The sequence below is a fragment of the Onychomys torridus genome, chromosome 1, assembly GCF_903995425.1.
Source record: "Onychomys torridus chromosome 1, mOncTor1.1, whole genome shotgun sequence".
NCBI classification, from domain to species: Eukaryota; Metazoa; Chordata; class Mammalia; order Rodentia; family Cricetidae; genus Onychomys; species Onychomys torridus.
In genome coordinates this window covers 59,118,852-59,140,288 of record NC_050443.1, presented here as the reverse complement: position 1 = coordinate 59,140,288, position 21,437 = coordinate 59,118,852, and the positions used below count along the sequence as shown (strand labels likewise).

The window sequence follows — 21,437 nt, the reverse complement described above, 5'->3', positions numbered from 1 at the left end:
ACTCAGAATCTTCACTTCCCCAAGAGTCCTCAGGTATTTCACACACTAGCTGGAGCAGAGGTGTGGCGATGACATCACTCAGCAGTGCATGCAATCACGGAACCATAGAAGGAGATGCTCAGAGTGGTAAAGGGCTCTGATGGAACTCAGAGCATGCTAGCTGTTTCCATGGCACCCCCACAGGCTGGGCAGCACACTGTGCACAGACTTGCCCATGGGTTTGCCCTTCAGAGGCCATGACCCATTTCCTCATGATTTCTCCTATTTAGGAAGCCCTTAGGTCATGGAGCAGCCTGTGCTCTTGTCTTGTGTGTATCCGCAGTGAATAAAGTGGTCAGTTTCCACCCTCTGTCTGTGCCCCTTGAGCCTCTTCTGCATGGCAGGTCCCTCCATATTTTAATCAGTGCAGTCTCCACCAGCATCTCCTTCTTTGGGACTGAGCATCCTTACGTCTTTCTACCCTTTCTTGTATGTCTTAAACTGTTTTGGCCTAATGGCTCAGGCTTTTTGCTATCTGGATCTTACACCTGAAATTAACTCATATCTATTAATCTATAAGTTGCCATGTGGCTTGTGGCTTACTGGTACTTTACATCTTCTCATGGTGGTGTCGGCTGGGCAGCATCTCCTGACTCAGCCTTCCACTTCCCAGAATTCTCCTTTCTCCTTATCCCACCTACACTATACTTCCAACATTATCTCAAGTGAAACAGAGTGCAAGATGGCTGGAATGTATAGGACCAGAAGGTCAGAGAGGAACTTTGGATGACTGTCCAGGCTGCCAGCTGTCTCTGTCTACTCTTGCAAGACTCCCCAAAGTTGCTTGCATCCTTCTCTCATTTCTCAGGTAGTATTATATCCTTCTGAGGTCTTTGATGTAGTTGAAGACTAGATAGTTATAATTTCCTTAGTTATGATAAAAGGTAAGTTAGATATATAAAACCTTAGACTCACAAATATATGATAGATAGGACATCTCTATTTTTGCCAAATACAAATAGACTAGATATTATAACTATAATTCTTGCTTAATAATTGTTTTGTTATATGTAATTTTACTATGTTAAAGTTAAAACCTTCCTTTTTGGAAAAAAAAGACAAGGGGAAGTGCTGTGGATGTCTGTATGCTGTGAATGTGTTATTCTGATTGGTTAATAAATAAAGTGCTGATTGGCCAGTAGCCAGGCAGGAAGTATAGGCAGGACAAAGAGGGAGAATTCTGGGAAGTGGAAGGCTGAGTCAGGAGATGCTGCCAGCTGTCACCGCCATGAAAACCAACATGTAAAGATACCAGTAAGCCATGAGCCACATGGCAAGGTATAGATTAATTAAAATGAGTTAATTTAAGATATAAAAACTAGATAGCAAGAAGCCTGCCATGGCCATACAGTTTATAAGTAATATTAGTCTCTGTGTGTTTACTTGGGTCCAAGTGGCTGCAGGACTGGTGGGTGAGAGAGATTTGTCAGGCAGGACCAGGAAAACTTCAGTTACAGCTAGGACCAGAGCCTAGAGCAGGACCCTGGAGGCAGCCCTCCCAGGATGGCACAGTTCCATATTTTAGTTGTTATGGTGGTGTAACAAACCTCCCCCATATTTAGTGGCTTAAAACAGCAGTCATCATGTACCATTGCTTGTGGTCTTATAGTCAGGAATTTGGGAGAAACTCAGCTGGGCATTTCTGGCTTGGATTGTCTCATGAGGTTACACTTGGATGCCAGTGCAGCTGCAGTGAGCTGATAGCTTTCCAGAGGCTTGGGACCCACTGCTAAGGTGGCTGGCTCACATGACTGGCAGCTTGGGGCTGGCTGTTGGTGAGCAGCCCAGGTTCTTCTCCATAGGGATCTCCTATTGTACTGTGGAGCATGCCCACAACATGGTGGCTGACTCCCACCATGGCGAATGATGTAGAGGCCAGACAGGACCGAAATACTTCTGTATCCTTTATAGCTTTGTCACACACATGCCACCTCCACTGTATTTGATGGGTCACAAAGGCCACCCCTGAACTAGTACACATACTAGTGTAACAGGGGATAAATGTTGCTGGATGCATATTGGTGGCTGTCCTGTACTCTCCATTAAATTGACTCTTAGAATACAGGCAATATCTCAGGGCAGTGAACGATGTCACCACAGAATATTTGCTTCTGTTTCCTACAGGGAGACACCACATAAGTGCCTTGCTAAGTGTGAGTCTGAGCCACTAACAGAGTTCCAGGGAAGTAGCTGTCCAGTGTCTCAGCATCAGCAAGTAGTTCAGTTTGGCTCTTAAGAGCAACAGTCTGTCCCAAGTATACAGGACAAGTATCCTTAGTGAGCTGCATTGGGCTATCATTAGACCTCTCCATGCCTCTTCTCACAGCTCAAGGCTATGGGGTCCTTAATGGTTTTCCCAAGGAGGTTTGCTTCTGGATTCCTTGGTCTTTGGCAATGCTTACTTGTGGTTGCCTCTCTGAAATAAAGTTCCCAGGACTGGCTGCTGACAACAGGTGTGGACTGGCCAAGGCGGGAGCAAAAGTGGCTCTTCCTTCTTCCCACTTGAACATTCAGCTCCTCCTTGTGTGACTAAAAATGGTCACATTTCTGAGCACTGTAACACCTTCTGGTTGACACTGAAACTTGGAGATAATTAAAATCAGACTATTGGGGCTGCAGAGGCAGCTCAGTGGATGAAGTGTTTGGGGTGCAGGCATGAAATCTAAGCATGTGGCACACTTGCAATTCCAGGGCTAGGATCCCTGGAGCTCACTGGCCAGATAACCTCTCCTACTCAGGGAGTTCCATGCCAGTAAAAGAGCCAGTCTCAAAACACAAGGTGGAAGATGTTTGAGTGATGATTGACCACTGGTCTACACATACACACACACACACACACACACACACACACACACACACACAGCTCCATACACAATCACCCAAACATATCATGCCTACATTCAAATAAATAAAATAAAACAAGACAAAATGAAATCAAACTATTTTCACATAGGCCACAAGAAAAAGGTGTCCTGTCTATCTTAAGCTACAAAACAGTTAAGGACCAGTGCAATTCCTTACATGTCTGACAGCCTGGGATGCAAATTTCAGTTTTGTTTAGAAATTTTGGGCAAGTTTCTTAACCCCTTGGGCCTTTTTTTTTCAACCTGTAGCTGAAGGCACCACAGAGAATTTTGAGAATGAAAGTAAGATGTGGACTCTGGGCACCTGGACCTGGAGAAGGGACTGGCTTTGGGTTCAGGGTGACCAGTTTTCTCCTTTCACCTAGACCTTATGTACTGCTCCCAGTAAATGCTTTGCTTTTGATGTGTGTGTGTGTGTGTGTGTGTGTGTGTGTGTGTGTGTGTGTGTGTGTGTGTTGCTTTCTGCGTTTGTAAAAGAAGTTAAAAATAAGAGCACAGTAACGGTAAACATTGGCTGTAATGAGAGGTGGGACTTGCCATCTTTTCTGGAGGCAAAGGGGCATAGAAATATAATAAAACCTTCCTCAGGCCAGAATTGGGCCAGGAAGTGAGCCTCCTGGTCCCCAGTGACATGTTTGGAAAGTGCCATTTTATTACTTTAACACCGTACAAGTGACGACTGAAGAAGAAAATGTTCTAAGAATAAAGAACACGGGGTTAACTTAATGAAACACTTCCAAGTCCCCATATGTCTGTGTGCAATGATGACACATGGAAACAGGAAAACTCTGCATCACTTAAGACATAGACCTGAAAGGGCATGTTTAGGGAGACTGGTGTTTTTGGAAGCTCTAGTGTGCAGTTTCTCCCTGAATTCATAGTAGGTTGGTGTTTCAGCAAAACCCTGCCGTTTATAAATGGAAACCACCACAAGAGCTTTATTCACGCCTCCTCCATGTATTTACTATTCAGAATCCATGTGTGGGGAGGGGTGGAGTGGGCTGCTGCTGACTGGGTTTCTGAAGCATCCCCAACACCATCCCCAACATCATCACCAACAAGGTAGGTCTAGGGGAGGAGGACTGAGGCTCTGTAGTCCTCAATTTTCCATTGAGAACCCACATGTAGGAGGGGGCTGAGTGGAGTGAGGCAGTCTTGGCTTGTGTAGCATCATCACCATCCCTGTCATCATCATCGTCATCATCTCCCAAGAAGGTCTGGGGAAGGAGAACTGAGGTTCTGTAGTCCCGAGCTGCCCACTTTGTAGGCAGCCCGTGTGGCTCTTGGGAGCCTGATCCCTTCTGTCCTCTGCCCTGGAGCCTAAGGGACTGCCTCCCATGCCCTAGACCTGAGCTGGCTCTGTGCTATTCTTTGCTGTATTCTAGTCATCAGATTCTCTTGGGCCGGACCACCCAGCCCTTGTCCTATCTTCTTTCAGCAATGAACATTAAATTATTCTGGAAAAAAAAACCAGACCCAGAAAGACAAACACAGTATGTACTCACTCATAAGTGAATATTAGACACAAAGCAAAGGATAACCAGGCTACAATCCACAACTCCAGAGGAGCGGGGTAAAGAGGAGGACACTAAGAGGGACACACATGGATCCCCCTAGGAAGGGGAAAGGGTTAACATCTCCTGGGTAAACTAGGATTGGGGAATAGAGGAGAGGGGATGGGAGGTGGGAACATGAGGGCTCGAGATGGCCAAGTTGGGGGAGAGATGGGGAGGGAGAGCAATGAAAGAGATATCTTGACGGATTGTAAGGGGATGGGGAGAAATCTGTAGTTAGGGAAAACCCCAGGAACTCACAAGCTTGTCCCCAGCTAAGACTCATAGCAATGGTGGAGAGGGTGCCTGAACAAGCCTTCCCCAGCACTGAGATGGTGTCTACCTAATTGTCATCATAGAACCTACATCCAGTGACTGGTGGAAGCAGATGCAGAGACTCACAGCCAAGCACTTGGCCAAGATCCTCGAGTTCAGTTGAAGAGAGGCAGGAAGGATTGTAAGAGCAAGGGTGTGTGTGTGTGTGTGTGTGTGTGTGTGTGTGTGTGTGTGTGAGAATCATGATGGGAAAAACCACAGAAATAGCTGACCCAAGCTAATGGGAGCTCATGGACTCTGGACTGACAGCTGGGGCGCCTGCATGGGACTGCATGAGGCCCTCTGAATGTGGGTGACAGTTGCATGGCTTGATGTGTTTGTGGGTCCCCTGGCAATGGGACCAGGACTTATCCAGGGTACAGGAACTGGCTTTTTAGAACCCATTCCCTATGGTGCAATACCTTAGTCAGCCTTGATGCAGGGGGGAGGACTAGGTATGCCAGCCTGTGTTGACTACTCAAGGGAGGCCTTACCCTCTATGAGGAGGAGGTGGGATGGGGAAGAAGGGAGAGATGGGGGGGAGCAGGAGAAGGGGAGGGAGGGGAACGGGGGTTGGTATGTAAAAGGAAAAAAAAATTTAAATAAAAGAAATTATTTAAAAAACTGTTACAGATCTTTACATATTATAATGTAGATGCAGAATACACACTGAAAAACATGAGTATAAGTGGTGTAAATAAACACCTCCACCTATAGGAAGTACAGGTAGCAGCTCAGTGGTATAAAAACTGTCTACTAATTTCGAATGGTGGCACATGTCTATAATCTCAACACTGGAGAGGCTGACGCAGGAGACTCAGGAGTTCAAGGTCAGTGTAGGCTACCTGTGCTCCTGTCTTAACAACAGCAATAGCAATAACAAATACCCAAATAAAATCAAATAATAAATAAGGTGATCCACTAACATGAACATCTGCAAATATCTCTTGTCCTTACAAAACTTGGCACTTACTTCTTCTTACAGTTTCTTGACATTTTAGTTGTTGCTATTGCTGTGTTTGGATTTTCCCGTGTGGTCCTTTAAAGGGATAAAACGTAGAATGTGTGAAGGAAAAATGGCAGCGTTAGACAGGATTACCCTCTATTCTCGGGATATTGACTTGTTAGCATTGGCTTGCCAGCCTGCCTCCTCACCTCTCTCTCTGTTAAACAGGGTCTCACTATGTAGCCCAGGCTGGCCTTGAACTCAGGATCCTTCTGATTTAGCTTCCTGATTGCTAGAGTGACAGGAATTCACCACCAAATCCAGCTCATGCTAGTAGTAGCCATCTGCTGAGTACATAGGATATGCCCAGTAACAAGTTAGGCACTGTATCCCACCCTCCTTTCCTTTCCCAATACTGGGATAGATATTGTGTGTGCTATGTGTAGAGAGCATCATGGTCCTTTCACTAATGGAGGCAAACAGAAGAGTGAGGCCTCCCACACACAAGGGCCACCACTACCCAGCTCTCTCCATTCAGGACCTCAGGCTCACCATCATCACATCACATGGTTTCTGTAGAACTAGAAGCTACTGGGGCTCTTTCTTTGAGAAACCAAAGATTGGGACTTTAGAGGAGATCAGATGACCACTAATGAAAAAATTTAAATATGGCATCAGCACACAGAAGGATGAGCAGCATGCGTCTATGTGCCACTGTGGTGATGGTGGGGAGAACAGACAGGAAGAGATGGGAGTGGACGGGAGCTTTGAACTTCTGACCTGGCTATGTGTGTGATATAGAGGGCAGTGAGTTCACTGTAGAGAATGTAGGTTTCAGAAGTGGAAGGTGATGTAGGAGACATTGAGCCAGCAGAGTTGTGTGAGCCTGGAACCTGGGGAGACAGCCAACCTGAAACCTAAACAGAGGATGTTGAGTTCTACCCAACAAATGTGGAGATGTATTCTGATTGAACACAGTAATGAAGGGAGAACATGGAAGAGGCAGAAAATACAGATAAAAGAGAAATGTTGAACAGAATGTAAGGATGGAGAGAGGGATGGAAGGGGAGACTATGAATCTTTTAAATATGAAGAGCAAATTTTACAGATGCTCCTATACTCAAGGAAAGTGATAGTTGTCTTAGTTAGGGTTTCTGTTACTGTGAGGAAACACCATGGCCAAAAGCAACTTGGGAAGGAAAGGGTTTATTTGGCTCATACTTCTACATCACTGTTCACCACTGAAGGAATCAGAACAGGAACTCAAACAGGGCAGGAAGCTGGAGGTGGGAGCTGGTGCAGAGGCCATGGAGGAGTGCTGCTTACTGGATTGCTCAGCCTGCTTCCTTATAGAACCCAGGACCACCAGCCCAGGGATGTTCCCACCTACAAATGGGTTGGGCTCTCTCCCCCATCAATCGCTAATTAAGAAAATGCCCTACAGGCTTGCTTAAAGCCCAGTCTTCGAGGTGTTTTCTCAACTGAGGCTCCTTCCTCTCTGATGACTCTGGCTTGTGTCAAGGTGAGAGAAAACCAGCCAGCACAATGCCAATGAAGAGATTCTAGGGCAAAGGAAATACAAGTGTCGTATTAACGAAGGGCAAACCTGTGTTAGGGCTGGGGTTCTATCATATCACTTGAGAACTTCTTTTGTTCTTAAGGTGTTTTCTGATGTTTGCAGCCACAGGTGCCAACAGAACGAGATTCTTAACATTTACCCCTCTGTCTGGCCCAAGGAAACACGATGGAACTGTGTGATCTTAGGGATCTGGCCCGCCTTAAATGTACCCCCTCAGCACTCATCTCCTCCCTTTCTGAGAACCTCTCTGCCTAGCAAGAGCCACCTGCAGGCTGACCTAGGACCCACAGAGCCATGCCAAGGTCACTTTAACTTCTGAGGATGAGTCAAGTGGCAGTCACGTAGCTGGGTTGTGTTTGATCACATTAGTGACAACCTTTCCCACTTCCTATTTCCCATGAGTGAACAAAGAACACCAACCAGGCATGGTGGTACACACCTGTTATCCCAGTATTGGGATAATAAAGACAGTGGTCAAGTGTTCAAGGCCAGCCTTGACCACATAGTGAGTTCGAAGCCAGCCCAAGCTACAACTAGTCATGAAGTAGCACTTACGGAAGTCCCCGGTCAGAACCTAAGTTTCATGTGCGTGTTACTCAGATTACACCACGATGGAATGGACCCTTAAATGTGATTAAGAAGCAGAGAATTGATAGAGTGACCGAGAGCCCAACAAAAAAGTTGTGTAGATGAGACAATCACTACTAAACGACTCACTGACTAGAAGGAGCCGCAGTGGAGAACGCTAAGAACTGAGTGGGGTGAGGTAAGGATCAAGAAAAATACTCAAATGTAAATGTGGGGGACATGAAGGGAAGCGTCATTGGCAGGACACAAGGACTTCCTCCCAAAGCACCCCCAGTCTGAAGTCCGTTGATCTTCTCAGCCAGGTGAACCGAGTCTCCATCCACCCAACCCTCACACGTGGACATTTGCACCCGTCTGTGGCCCCTCTTCATGCCACGGTTTGAGTAGCTTTTCCAGAGTCATAAGCCTGAACACAAGGCACCTATTCACCCTGGCAGGTTTGAAATTCTCCCCTGAAATTCCTTTCCCTGCAACGCCTTCTTCCAAGTACACTGTGCATCTTTTCAAATTTCAGACATAAACAGCGGCGTGGCCCTGCCTGGCAACCCCCTTCTCGTTCTCCAGATAAAAATAGCCAGAGCTGAGGGAGGAAACCCTGGGGACAGTGGGGTTTTGTGGATGCGCTGTTTATATGGGTGTTTCTAGCCCTCTTTGCCTATTCTAGGGAAGGGTGTCTCCAGGGAGGAGCTTCCAGGGGGATTCTTGAGGGACTGGTCATCCCTGGCACCTAGGTCCCTTCCACTCTGGACCCAGGTCACACCTCTGTGATTGTGTATTTAACTCTGCATCCCAGGGAGAGACACGTTTACCTGTGGCTGTTGGTTTGGGTGTCACCCCAGTGGTTGTGGGGGATGGAATGACTGGCAGGGAGGAGTGCAGGGCTCTTTTGCAGAGCCAGTGAAAAGAAATTTTCGATGGGCAAAAGGTTGCACATGGTGACCCTTTGGGGTTGGGGTGATGTCAAGTCAAGAGAAGCTCTATGACCCGTGTGCAGGTGAAGGACAGGCTTCAAGGGTGTTGCCAGGTATAGCTCACCATTCAGGACAGAGGCCAATAGTGAGAAGCAGTGAGCTGTCAGTGTTTGAGCGAGGCCTGACAAGAGCTGTTCTGGAGCCAGCAGAATCTGTGATTGGTGACTGGCCCTCCAGCCTTTGCTAAGGGGGAGCCGCAGTAGTCCCCATTGGAAGGCATACTATCGGGTCCCACTGCTTCTCTGTTTACGAGCACCCACGTTCTCCTTCTTCTCATCTTTCCCCATCTTCACCCATCCCCTCAGGAGTCTCCCATAATGCTTGCTTCAATGTGGCTGAGCGCTGCCACCGCTTCGTTGTACTGTAAATAATAGCAACCTCCCCTGACCTCCTCTTTTCTTTGACCCCGCCTGGTATCTTCTTTCTTTCCCTCGTTAGAGCACAGTTTGCCACTGATATCTACAGTGTCCCCCCCCCCCCCATCTTACTAGACGGTGGGCTTCATGGCAGCAGGAACACATAGCCTGGATCCCATCCAAGTGTAAGACAGATGCAATCTCCCAATAAATAGTGAGTGGACAAATCTGTCCATTTTGTGTCCCCCATGTCTGCCACAGGGCAAGGCTTGCAGTGAATCATAATTACTCATATGCATTGAGTACTATGTGCTAGGGGTCATGCTAAACACTTTATGTTTAGAAACTCATTCAGTAACTATAGCAACTTCATGATCTGTAAATATCACACACTAGCCCCCCCCCCTTTATTTTTAAAGGAAATGGAGAGGTCAAATCTTTGCCCAGGACCACACAGTTAATGAGTGGCAGAGGTGAGATTTGGTACCAGACAATACGGCTCCATGTGTGTTTAACGTCTCCCCACTGTGCGGAGTGAGGAGCATTTCTCACAGGTGCTTACAATTGTACACTTGTTCCCTTCCCTTTCCTGCCTACTTGATCAAGTTTGGGCTTTGTAAAAATGCTGGAAAGTGTGTGGTCGGGAGTAGGAACTTGTAGGGACACCCAGCGTAGATGGGGAAACCTTGGTGCCATCAGCCAGTCACCGTCACCATCTGGGGATGGCAGACAGAGATGTTGCTTAAACCATGGACAGGAAGATGACCACAACCTGAGGCTGTAGCTGGCTGAGGTTGGCGTTAAGCAAGGACAAAACCATGAAGCTTTATGTTCTCCACGAGGGCAGAATAAGAGGGCTGATGGGAAACTGACGCACACCCTAGAGCTCACTGGGACGTGAGGCTAACAGGACATTCCAGGGAGGCATCTGCTCAGAGACAGAAATTCTCCCTGGCCAATGAGAAACCATGAAAGGTGAAAGCAGTCTTTAGTCAATCCTGGCAGGAAGGGCTGGAGTCCCCAAGCCTGATGGCACACCTCACAGCTCTTTCTAGTAGTCAGTCTCCAGCAGGGCTTTCCTGACTGTAACAGCCTTAGCTTCACCTTAATCAGCCACTGGAGTGGCTCAGATTGGATGAGGGATGTCATACTGGTGCCCATCAAAGAGCCTGACACATCCTGATAGTGTCCCAGATGCCATTTAGTGTCCTGAGGTCGAGACCTACTTTTCAGGAAACCTCCTCATGATTGCTCCTCCCTAGAAAAGGCCTTCAGGACCTGGTGGCTACATTTATGCTCTGGGTCTAAATCCTTGGGATAACGAGGTAGAATCAAGATGCTTTCCAGGTCATCTCTTAGCACTGGGAAATTGGTCCTGTTTCTGATCCATGCCTTTATTGCTTGAACCTGAGACAAATCTTGGAACACACAGAGGGAGATCACTGGAGGTTAGTTGGTGTGATTCCCAGAGGTTATCATATCCTTTCCATATGTGATGGTTAGTCTTGTCAGTTTGACGGGATCTGGAATCACCTAGAATTTGGCTGAGAAGAGAAGAGCCACCCTGAGTGAGGAAGATGTCATTCCATGAGCTGGAGTCCTAGACTAAATAAAGAGAAGAAAGTCAGTGGCACACCAGCACTCACCACCCTCTGCTTTCAGGTTACAGGCATGTGACCAGCAATCTCACATTTCTACTGCTGTGCCTTCTCTGCCATGATGGACTGTGATCCCTCAGACTGAGAGCCCAAACAAATCCTTTTTTACTTAAGATGCTTATGTCAGAACACTGGGAAATTAATACAGCATGTTAAGACCCTTTGGAGGTTGGCCAGTGGGATGGATACAGACACAGAAGTGGGGAGGTATAATTGGAGTTCCCAGGTTCAGCTTCACTGATCATGCATTGTGCTTGGTGCCAGTAAGTCTGTTCTTTCTCACTCAACAAATGAGGAGTGATGGAGAGAAGCCAGCCAGCTCACTGGAAGACAGAGATAAATCAAGGCTAGAGAGTCCAAGATTTCTCTCTTCTACAAGACCTGCTGTCTCAGTGCAGATGGTTGTGCTGGAACCAGAGTCTGAGAAGCTTTGCATTGCTTCATTCTTGCTCTAGAGAGTTCCTGAGGTCTTGACCTGGCTCCATCCCTCCAAGTTTAAGAACTGAGTCTAGAGGCAAATGGAGATGAGAATTAGGGTCCAGATGGTAGAAGAAAGTCCACCCACTTCGGATGCCTGTCCAGGGCAGGGCAGGACCACTTTGGGGAGTAAGTATAAATTAATAACAAACCAGGATCAGAGCAGAAAAAAAAAAAACCAGCATAGAACCACAGAGTCATGTTAAAGATGCTAAGACCTGGGATCATGAAGGTCTGACTGGAGTTGTAGATAGGGCCTGAAGACAGTGGTCAGGAGAGAGGAATTCCCTCCCATTCTGACTCTCTACAGGAGAGCTGGCCTTGTGTGCCTTTAAAAAAAAAAAACTTTCTTTTTAGAAGTTTACTTGTTGGTTGTGCGTGTATGTGCACACATGCCATGGTATGTGTATGGAGGTCAGAGGACAGCTTCGTGGAGTGGGCTGTCGCTTTCCACCTCCGCTTTAAGTGGGGTCCAGGAATCTAACTCAGTTCACTGTCATGCACAGCCAGCTCCTTCACCACACTGAGCCATCCTCCCTAGGGTGACTTATTGAAGGCCTCATTGGCATGATTGACAGATGGCTTTGGACAAAAGGTGGGAAAGCTCTCTTTCCATTTCAGGGCAGTGTGGCCTTGGTAACACCTTGATTTTGGATGTCTGGCCTCCAAAACTGCCAACTAATCAGTTACTACTGTTTAAAGCCAACTTCTGCTAAACTGGATTTTATTATTCCTCCCATTTCATTCACCCATTCCTTTACCTACTGACATTTTGCCAGTCCACCTTCTGTTTTCTTTGAGAGGTTTTACAGTTTTAAAAGAAATAGTTTTATGTGCATGATGGTCCATTTTGGGGTTAATTCCGGTGTGCGATATAGTTATATCCCCCACTAACAAAATATTTGGAACCAGTTGTTGGATTTCTACCCCTGTACTGAATCAGCACTTTTGGTAGACGTCAACACTTAAGGTCTACTTCTGTATCTCCTCTGCTGTGCTAATGTCCGTTCGTGCAGCGACGTCACATGCTCTTGACTAAGACAATCTTAGATTTTATAGTTTGACTTGAAATTAAGTGTTTCCCTTCCCCTTCTTCTTTCCCTCCCATAGGCTCGAGATTGACCCAGGGGCCTTGCCCATGCCAGGCGCACTCCACCACTGTGCTAACTTTTCAACAGCAAAGTGCCTCCATTGAAAAAGTGTTTGGGCTACTTGAGGTCAATTGCCCACATAAATTTGAAAATCACATTAACAGTTTCCAAAAAAGTCTTTGGTTTTATGATGGTTGAGCTGAAGACATTTGATTAATTGGCATTTTAGCAACACCCAAGTATCCCTATCCATGAATATGGCACATCTCCCCCATTCTTTTAGGTTTTCTTTAATTTGTCTTAGCAGTATTTTGCAGTTTATAAAATCTCTGTTGTATTGTGGAACCTTCAATTTCAATTTCAAATTTCACCTTGACATCTTTCATTCTCATGAGGCCCCAAAGTCCTCACCATGAGCTCCTTTGCGCTCACCAAATAGATGTCTCACAAATTAAAAAAAGAAAGAGCCTCCATGTGGCCAGTTCCCTGTTAGCTATAACCCACTAGATCCTCAGACATCAGTTTTTGGCCAGACTATAGCATAATCCAAGCAAACTGATCACATCCACTCACTAGGCCACCCCATTCTCATGGTACTACAGAGCAGCAGCTATTGCCCATAACTTGACTGTTTCTCCTTGTTCTCAAGTATGACACCTGGATGGCCCTGAGTGACATTCGGTATTCTTCCCACATTGAGCTGTGAGACCATGTAGCAACTCAACGTTTGTCATACATCTCTCCAGTGCTGGGTGTTAGGTGTAACTGTCTCATATTCTTTGGGGGAACATGAAGGCGGTTCCTTCACCAATAGAGTAAACAGGACGTGATCAGCACACAGGCCTTATTCATCTTTCATTAAGTATATTTCTAAAAGATGTATTTTTAAAGTCATGGTAAGATAAACATATTATACAACTTGTTATGTCAACCCTCTAAAGGTTTACACTTTGATTGCAATAAGCACATGAACATTACTGTGCAAACAACCCATTCATCCATCTCTACAACATTTTTTTTTTTCTAAAATGGAAACCCTATATTAATCAAACAGCAGCTCTCCATTCCTGGTGACGGTCAGTCTACTTTCTGTCTCTATGAATTTGACAGTTCTACATGGCTTGTATAGTGACACTGTGTATGTGTGTGTGTGTGTGTGTGTGTGTGTGTGTGTGTGTGTGTGTGATTGGCTTATTTCACACACCCTAACATCTCTAAGATTCACTCATAGTGTAGCATGGGTCATTCTCCTTTATTCTGAAGATGGATTACTATTTCATTAAATATGTTTACCACAGTTAGTTTATTAACTCATATGCTAATTGATCATATTTTAGATCCCTTTAGAGTGTGTGTGTGTGTGTGTGTGTGTGTGTGTGTGTGTGTGTGTGTGTGTGTTTTACTGGGAATTGAACCCAGAGACTTGGTTATACCAGGCAAATACATCCCCAATCCAAGGCATTACTTTTTATATTTCTTTTCCCAAATGTTTTATTTGCTCAGATCTACATTTATAAAACTCAGTGACCTCTGCTGACCCTTATTCTACTACATGAGAACTTTTGATTGACAGGGCAATGATTCTCTCTCTTTTTTAAATTTTTTATAAAGATGTTTATTTTATGTGTATGAGTGTTTTGCCAGCATGTATATATGTGTACCACATGCATGCCTGGGAGATCAGAAGAAGGCATGAGATCCTCTGAAACTGTTACAGTGGATGGGTCAAAAGCTGCAATGTGGATGCTGGGAATCAAATCTGGATCCTTTCCAAGAGCCATGATTCATAATGAGCAATGTGAATGTCTTCAATACCCAGGCCCCACTTTTGGGTCTGGATAAGGTTCCCAGACTTGCAGTCTTTGAGGGGAAGACTTCCTTGGATTAAAATCAGTGGAGTCTTAGTTTATGAACAATGGACGCACCTCCCCCTTCCATTCATGTGTTCATCACACTCAGCTCTGAGGCTCCACTGTGAGCAAAGACCGGAAGCACCAGAGAGTCAAGTAGACACTGCGGTCCCGTGTGGGGTACACATGGGGCTTGACAGAGCCTTGTGGGCAGAGTGGATAGATTTTGTGGTCCTGGGTGCCTCTGTGGTTGTTGTAGTTTGGGGATCTGGAGTGGCCTCCGCACAAGGCCTGGTTACAACCCTCCAAGAATGAGGCTCCTTGTTGAGGTTAAGCCTGTGGGTCATGGACACTATAGTCTTGGACTTTCTGGCTTTGTCTTGGGAGGGCTATGTCACTCTGTCTCCAAACACTCTGTCCTTAGTGGAAAGTTTTGGTCTCTGGGCACAGAGAGAGAAGGACCTGTCAGCTCTAGCGTGTTCCATGACCGCTGAACCGTCCATGTTATTTGGTCTCGGTCCACCCTGCCTTGTTTGTTTACCGTCTGGGTTCCTTCTCCTAGAAGGATTGCCTGTCTTTCTTCCCCCACACCACACCTGAACCATTCGGCCCTTCTTCTCTGCTCTTCCACCTGACCAGCGCTTCTGGAAACATTGTTCTCCAGATTGCCCAGAATCTGTAAACCCAGCTTACAAGCCAAGGCCTGAGACTCGGGGAGGTGTGAAGGAGTCCCAAGTTACATGCTTGACTTCCTCTCAGTTCTGAAAGGGGGAACGGCTCTGCCAATCCTTCGCCAGCATAGCCCAGAGGCCTCCAGATGGCAAGTAGGGGTTCAAGCAGGAGGATCAGAAGTTCAAAGTCATCCTCCACTCCATAGCAAGGCTACACCTGGGATATGTGAGATCTTGTCTTAAAAATAAACTCAAATGCCAGCTTTCCATTTACTCTTTCTCCAGTCCCTGGAAATCATTCCTGTACTGTCTCTCCAGATGAATTTTACTACCCCATCCAAGTAGAATCATATAGCTTTTGTCTTTTGTGACCGCCCCCCTTCCAAGAATGTATTCAGATTTCATCCATGTGGCATGGATGTAGCATGTGTCAGAATGTCTTCCTTCTTTGAAGCTAAACTATATTCTACAGTATGGTGCGTCATGTTTCATTTTTCCATCTGTCCACCAATAGACACTCGGGTTGCTTCTACTCCTGGGCTGTTCTGGACAGTATTGAGATGGGCGAGGGTGTGCAAGCATCACTCTGAGGTTCTTTCACATGTATGTCCAGAGGCAGAGCTTATGCATTGTATGGTAATTTCCACTTTTAATTTTGTTTGAGATGCCAGCATCCCATTTATCATAGCAGTTATAGCATGCTGCAGACCCACCAGCAGTGCCCAAGGGTTTCTCCACAGCCTACCCACACTTACTGTTTTCTAATTGTTTTCTGTAGTAACTATCCTAATAGGGTAGAGGCAGTATTTCATTGTAGATTCAATTTGCATTTCCCTAGGTATTAGAGACAATGGCCTTTTCTTTCTTTCTTTCTTTTAAAGAAATGCCTATTCAAATCTTCTGCCTGCCTTAAAATTCAGGTCATCTTTTTCACTGCTACTGTTAAGTTGTAGGAACTCTTTAGATATCTTGAATATATATTAATATTATGTATAATACTAATATCATGTATTATTAGTATTGTAATGTCTATCCCTCCTCAGTTTTTGGGCTCGTGAGTGTTTTCTCCCATTCTGGAGGTTGCATTTTCACCTCATCAGTTGAGCACAGAAGTGTTCAATGTTGACGACTAATTTGTCTCTTTTCATTTTTGATGGTGCTATGTAGCTATTCCTCTAGGTTGGACACGATCATTGCCATCTTGTGATACCTGCAGGAAGCTTTCATCAGATCCTTCCTGTTCACATGCTCTAGTGGAGGGGCATCAGAGACTCCTAAGGCTCACAAGGCCCCCTCCCTTCTCTGAGGGCATACAAGGGGCACACAATTGTTGGGCAGAGACTCTGAGTAGAGTTGCCTGTGAGTTGGGCAGGAAACTTCCCAGTGGTGTGACTGCCCTTGAGTCTCATAGTGGTGTGATTATGGTCTGTGTCTTTGTAAATAACCACCGCAAAGTCATTTGTTCATCCAGACAGACTGGGACAGAATCATTTGGATCTGGGGTAAATAGTCTCCCCAGGAGAAGTCACATAATAGGTGTCAGACTTTGGTGTCATAGCTAGGCAATCCTTGCCAATTCGGTGCCATGAAGGTTTCTCTGTAGGAGTTTTGTAGTTTCAGGTCTTAGGCCTATTTTGAACTAATTTTTGTGCATGGTGTAAGGTCTAGTTCCATCCCTTTGTATGCAGATGTTAAATTAAAAAAAAAAAAAACGATGTGATGATTTCTGGGGTTCATTTCTGGGGTCTTTATTCTGTAGCTAAGATCCACCTATGAAAAAGGTGAGGTATCTGTCTGAAGAGGCCTATTTCACCTCACAGTGATTTATAATTTTGTCTGTTTCCCTACCCATGTCATTATTTCATTTTTCTTTACAGCTGAATAAAATTCCAGTGTGTACATGTGGCACGTTGTCTTTAGCTAGTTCTGTTGACAGACATCGAGGATTGTTCCTTATCTTGGTTTTAGGGAATGATGTAACAGTAAACATGATATGAAAGTATTGCTGCTGATCCAGAGGCCTTTGGGTACAGACACGGAAGTGGGACAATGGGATAATGTGGCAGTTCTGCTTTTAGGTCTTCTAGAAACCTCCATCCTGACTTCCACAGTGGCTAGACCAGGTCGTACTCCCACTAACAGCGAATAAGGCTCCTTTCCCTCTACATGCTCACCAGCATTTTTTGTTTGTTTGTTTACCATTCTGACTGGGATTGAGATGAAATCTTAAAGTAGTTTTAATTAGTATTTTCCTAATTGCTAAGGACATTGAACATTTTTTTCTTTCAAATATTTATGACTACATTGTTTTTAAGAACTGTCTGTCTAAAACAAGGAATAACAAAATGGAAGGACACGAAAAGGTGGAAAAACCTTACATGCTCATGGATTGGCAGGATTAGTGTTGTGAAAATGGCTATTTTACTGAAGTCAGACTATAGATTTAACACAATTCCCTTCAATTTTTCAGTGATATTCTTTGCAGAACTAGAACAAGCAATCTTAAAATTCATACACAAGCAAAAAGACAAAATACCCACTAGTCAAAACAATCCTAAGAAACAAGAACAATATTGGAGCCATAATTCCTGACTCGAAACTATACCACAGAGTCATAGTGATGAAACAGCATGGTATACACACACACACACACACACACACACACACACACACACACACACACGGCTATAGACACTGATGGAATAGAGGACCAACAACTAAATCCACAGTTATAACCATCTTATTTTTGACAAAAGTGTCAAAAACATACATTCATGGAAAAGCCTTCCAACAAGTGTGGCTAACCACATCCAGGAGAACGATATTAGATCCATATCTCTCTCACTGCCCAAAAATAAATTAAAAATGGATCAGAGATCTGAAACATTGAAACTGCTAGAGAAAGATGCCAGAAAAATGCTTCAAGATTTAGATATCAGATCTTTCCGAAAGGACTCTGATAGCACAAGACATAACCCCAAGAACTGACAAATGGCTTCCCTGAAATTGAAGTTTCTATACAGTGAAAGAAATACCAGAGTAAAAAGACAGCCCACAGAACAGGTAGAAAACCACGCTGTCTGTGTCCATAGTCAGAAGTAGAAAGACACATGCCTGCTGCTGCTTAGCCCTTCTCTTTTCCCACTCCCCCCCCCCCCATCAGGACCCTAGCCCATGAGGCGCTGCTATCCACATGGAAGCTGTGTCTTCTCGCCTCAGTTTACCCCCTCTGAAAATACCCACAGAGACACATTGCTTACAGGATTTTCAATCTAATCAAGTAGACAGCGAAGATTAACATTTGTAGAGCTTCTGTGGGGAATATTGTGCAACCATTTTTTATGAGGGTAAAACCTTCCACCATGGAGGAGCTCATTAAGACACAGGACGTCAGAAAAGGGGAGGTGAAATGCTCCAGTCTGGAACGTTGCTCTTATTCTTTATCAATAAAAATTCAGAAGTCAGATATTGGGATAAAAGCCCAAAAGATCAGAGAAGCAGAGAAACCACCAGTCCTTCCAACCTGCTCCCTTCCTTCCTCCAAACAAAGAGCTGGATCCCTTTCTGTCCCACCTTACTAATTCCTCTCCCATCTGTCCTCAGTCTTCCAAAACCTCTGTGGTTAATTTTGGTTGGATAATGGCTAACTCCACCCTCTGACTCCAAGCAAGCTTTATTTGTTAGAACATGATCAAAGTATCACACAACATTTCCCCCTTTTGTGGAGAGAGAGAGAGAGAGAGAGAGAGAGAGAGAGAGAGAGAGAGAGAGAGAGAGAGAAGAAAGAAAGATTATAACTAACACAGTAAATCATAAGCTCAGGAAGTAAACACTAAAAGGCTTCAGGAAGTCCCTGAAACTGACTAGTTAGTAGGTTCTTCCTTCCCATATAACCAGTAAGGACAGCTGAAGGACACTCCCAGACAAACTGAGCTGCCTAGAAAGACCACTCTCTAGCCTGCCATGCCATCTGCAGGCTGTGCGGTGTGCTCCAGGGTCTGACCTGTCGCCTGTGCTCCGATGGATTTTGGTGATTCATCTGTCTTTGACTCATTTCTGCCCCTGGAAGTAACCATACCTTTATACTCCAGTAAGTGACTCAAACAAAACTCATTGGCTCACCAAGTCGGACTTTGGTGGTGTCCATACATAGTTCTGTTGTTAGTCCCCTGTTTGTGGTGAACAGATGTTTGCTCAAGTCTTCCCAGGAACATGTCACAAGACTAGGGAGTATTTAAGCTGAATTATGATTTCAGTGGGAAGATTGGCAAGACAGAAAGAAGAGATAGGGAGGTGCAGTAGGACCCAAGGAAAGGAAATGTGTATGTATGTAAATGCAGCAGGAAAACGCATCCTGCCAGGAATTGCCAGAGCTTGGCATTTTATAGGGTTTCTACTTGTAGCACTCAGCATGGCATGGTCTGGAAAATGCTAGAAATGCAAACCTTGGAGTCCCTCGGAGACTCACTGAATCAGGAACTCTGGGTGTAGGACCCAGTGATCCGTCTTTACAAACCTTCCAGAGAAGGAGGAAGCTGTCTCTAGAAGGGTCGGTACCTTCTCAAAGTCCACTGGAGAGCTACTGCCAGCCTGCCCTAGAGCTTGAGAGCCAGTGGGGAACTTCTCTTCCTAACTCTGAATTTAGGGACATCGTGGGTTGCTTGAATTGGCCATTGTGGTGGCTGGCTGTGGTCGTGTGCTTTGTGATCATGAGCTCAGAGGCTGAGGCTGTAAATTTGAGGCCTCCAGGGCTATACAGTGAGTTTAAGGGCCATCTGCACTGTATAAGAAGACTCTCTCAAAAAGAAATTTGGCCACCAAAATGTTTTGGTATACACACTTAATCCCAGACCATGGGAGGTGGAGATAAGCAGATCTCTGTGAGTTCTAGTCTAGCCTGGTCTACATAGTGAGATATATCAAAACAAACAGGTAAACAAACAGAAGAAACCGATCATAGCGCAAGTATCTGGAAATTAGGAAGTGTTAATGAATAAGAACTTCAAGCCCACCCTGAGAACCAGCCACTGAACATTCATCAGAACATCATTGCTCCAGTCGCTTAGTTGTGGTCACTGATAGAAACAGGTCTGGACACCAGGTGGCCTGGCTCAGGAGTGCATGCTCTTAATTCCTAGGTTAAACTTAGTCTGGAAGTCTCGGAAGACAATCTGGGGCTACGTGTGGAAATCTCTAAGTGCATGTCAAGAATTTGGGCATTACTTGCTGCGTCCGCTGGATTTTCTCAGAGTTTTGAATGGGGACGTAGTCATGTAAGTATGTTTAGGCAGGAGAATTGAACTGGTGGCAGTGAAATTTCAGTTTGTAAATTCGGTGAAACAGTGAGATGAGGATGCGTACTAAGGAGACTGAAGTGCTCACTCCATTGAGAATGCCTCACATACCTGGTGGGCTGCCTGTTGGCAGAAGAGCCTGTGAAGAGCTGCAGAGCAAACGCCTCATGTCTCACAAGTCCGCTGTTCTTCAAGAGAGAGGACCCCTGTCCCCAACTCTAACCACCTACCACAGAGTGTACTAGACCTAATGCAACATTTGTTGGCCAGAATTGTCTCAAGAATCCTCAGTACAGGTCAGAATTCACTCTGCAGTGGTGATACCAGACTGCATGGTTCCTCCGAAGACTCCCCTCTCTTTCCTCAGAGGACATGGGGAACTTTTCAGGTGTCCTTTGCTTGCAGACAGCTGCATGCTTCAGGGAAGGCTGGATCCATCTTTGATCCCAGAAGATGAATTATGGTTGGAGTTAAGTAAGTGACATTCAGACCTTTTGGCCTTAGGACACTCTTAAAATATGATATGCTAGCTAGGTGGTGGCGGCACACACTTTTAATCCGGGCACTCCAGAGGCAGAAGCAGGTGGATCTCTGTGAGTTTGAGGCCAGCCTGGTCTACAGAGAGAGTTCCAGGACAGCTACAGAGAAACCCTGTCTTGAAAAACAAACAAATAAAAACAAAACAACAACAGACAACAAAACTTTGGTATCCTAGGCTGAGGCTGTAGCTCGGTGGCACGTACCTGCTTAGCATAAACAAGACTTGTGCTTCCTTCTCCATCATTGAAAAATAAATGAAAACCATGAAAGGTTTTGAACCTTTTTGTGCTGCATAAATGTGGCGTTTGGGTTTTCATGCCATTGTGTGAGATGTATCTGCTTCAGACTTTGCTATGAGGTATGTATAGTACTATCTGGCATGAAAATGAAGTCTCCCTAAAAGCTTTTGTTTATATGTGTGTTATATCAACCACTGTGAGCGTATTAGAAATTAAATCTGAGAATAAATTTTTACTCATTACTTTAAAGATAACGCTAGCCCCTTTACTTCTTAGTGTAAATGATATATTTTACCAGTGGGTACTAATTTTCTCTTTTTTAAATAGCATCTATGTATTTTATTTATGTTTGTGGGGCAGTGGGGATGGTGGGTGGAGGTCAGGGGACAAATTGCTAGGATCAATT

General features: G+C 45.1%; 1 non-coding gene across 1 annotated transcript; it reads left to right on the top strand.

Annotated features, from left to right (window-relative positions):
- Positions 1-21,069: 21,069 nt before the first annotated feature.
- LOC118576952 lies at positions 21,070-21,172 on the top strand. Its single transcript, XR_004944141.1, has one exon. It is a non-coding gene; the product is annotated as a small nucleolar RNA U13 (small nucleolar RNA).
- Positions 21,173-21,437: the final 265 nt, after the last annotated feature.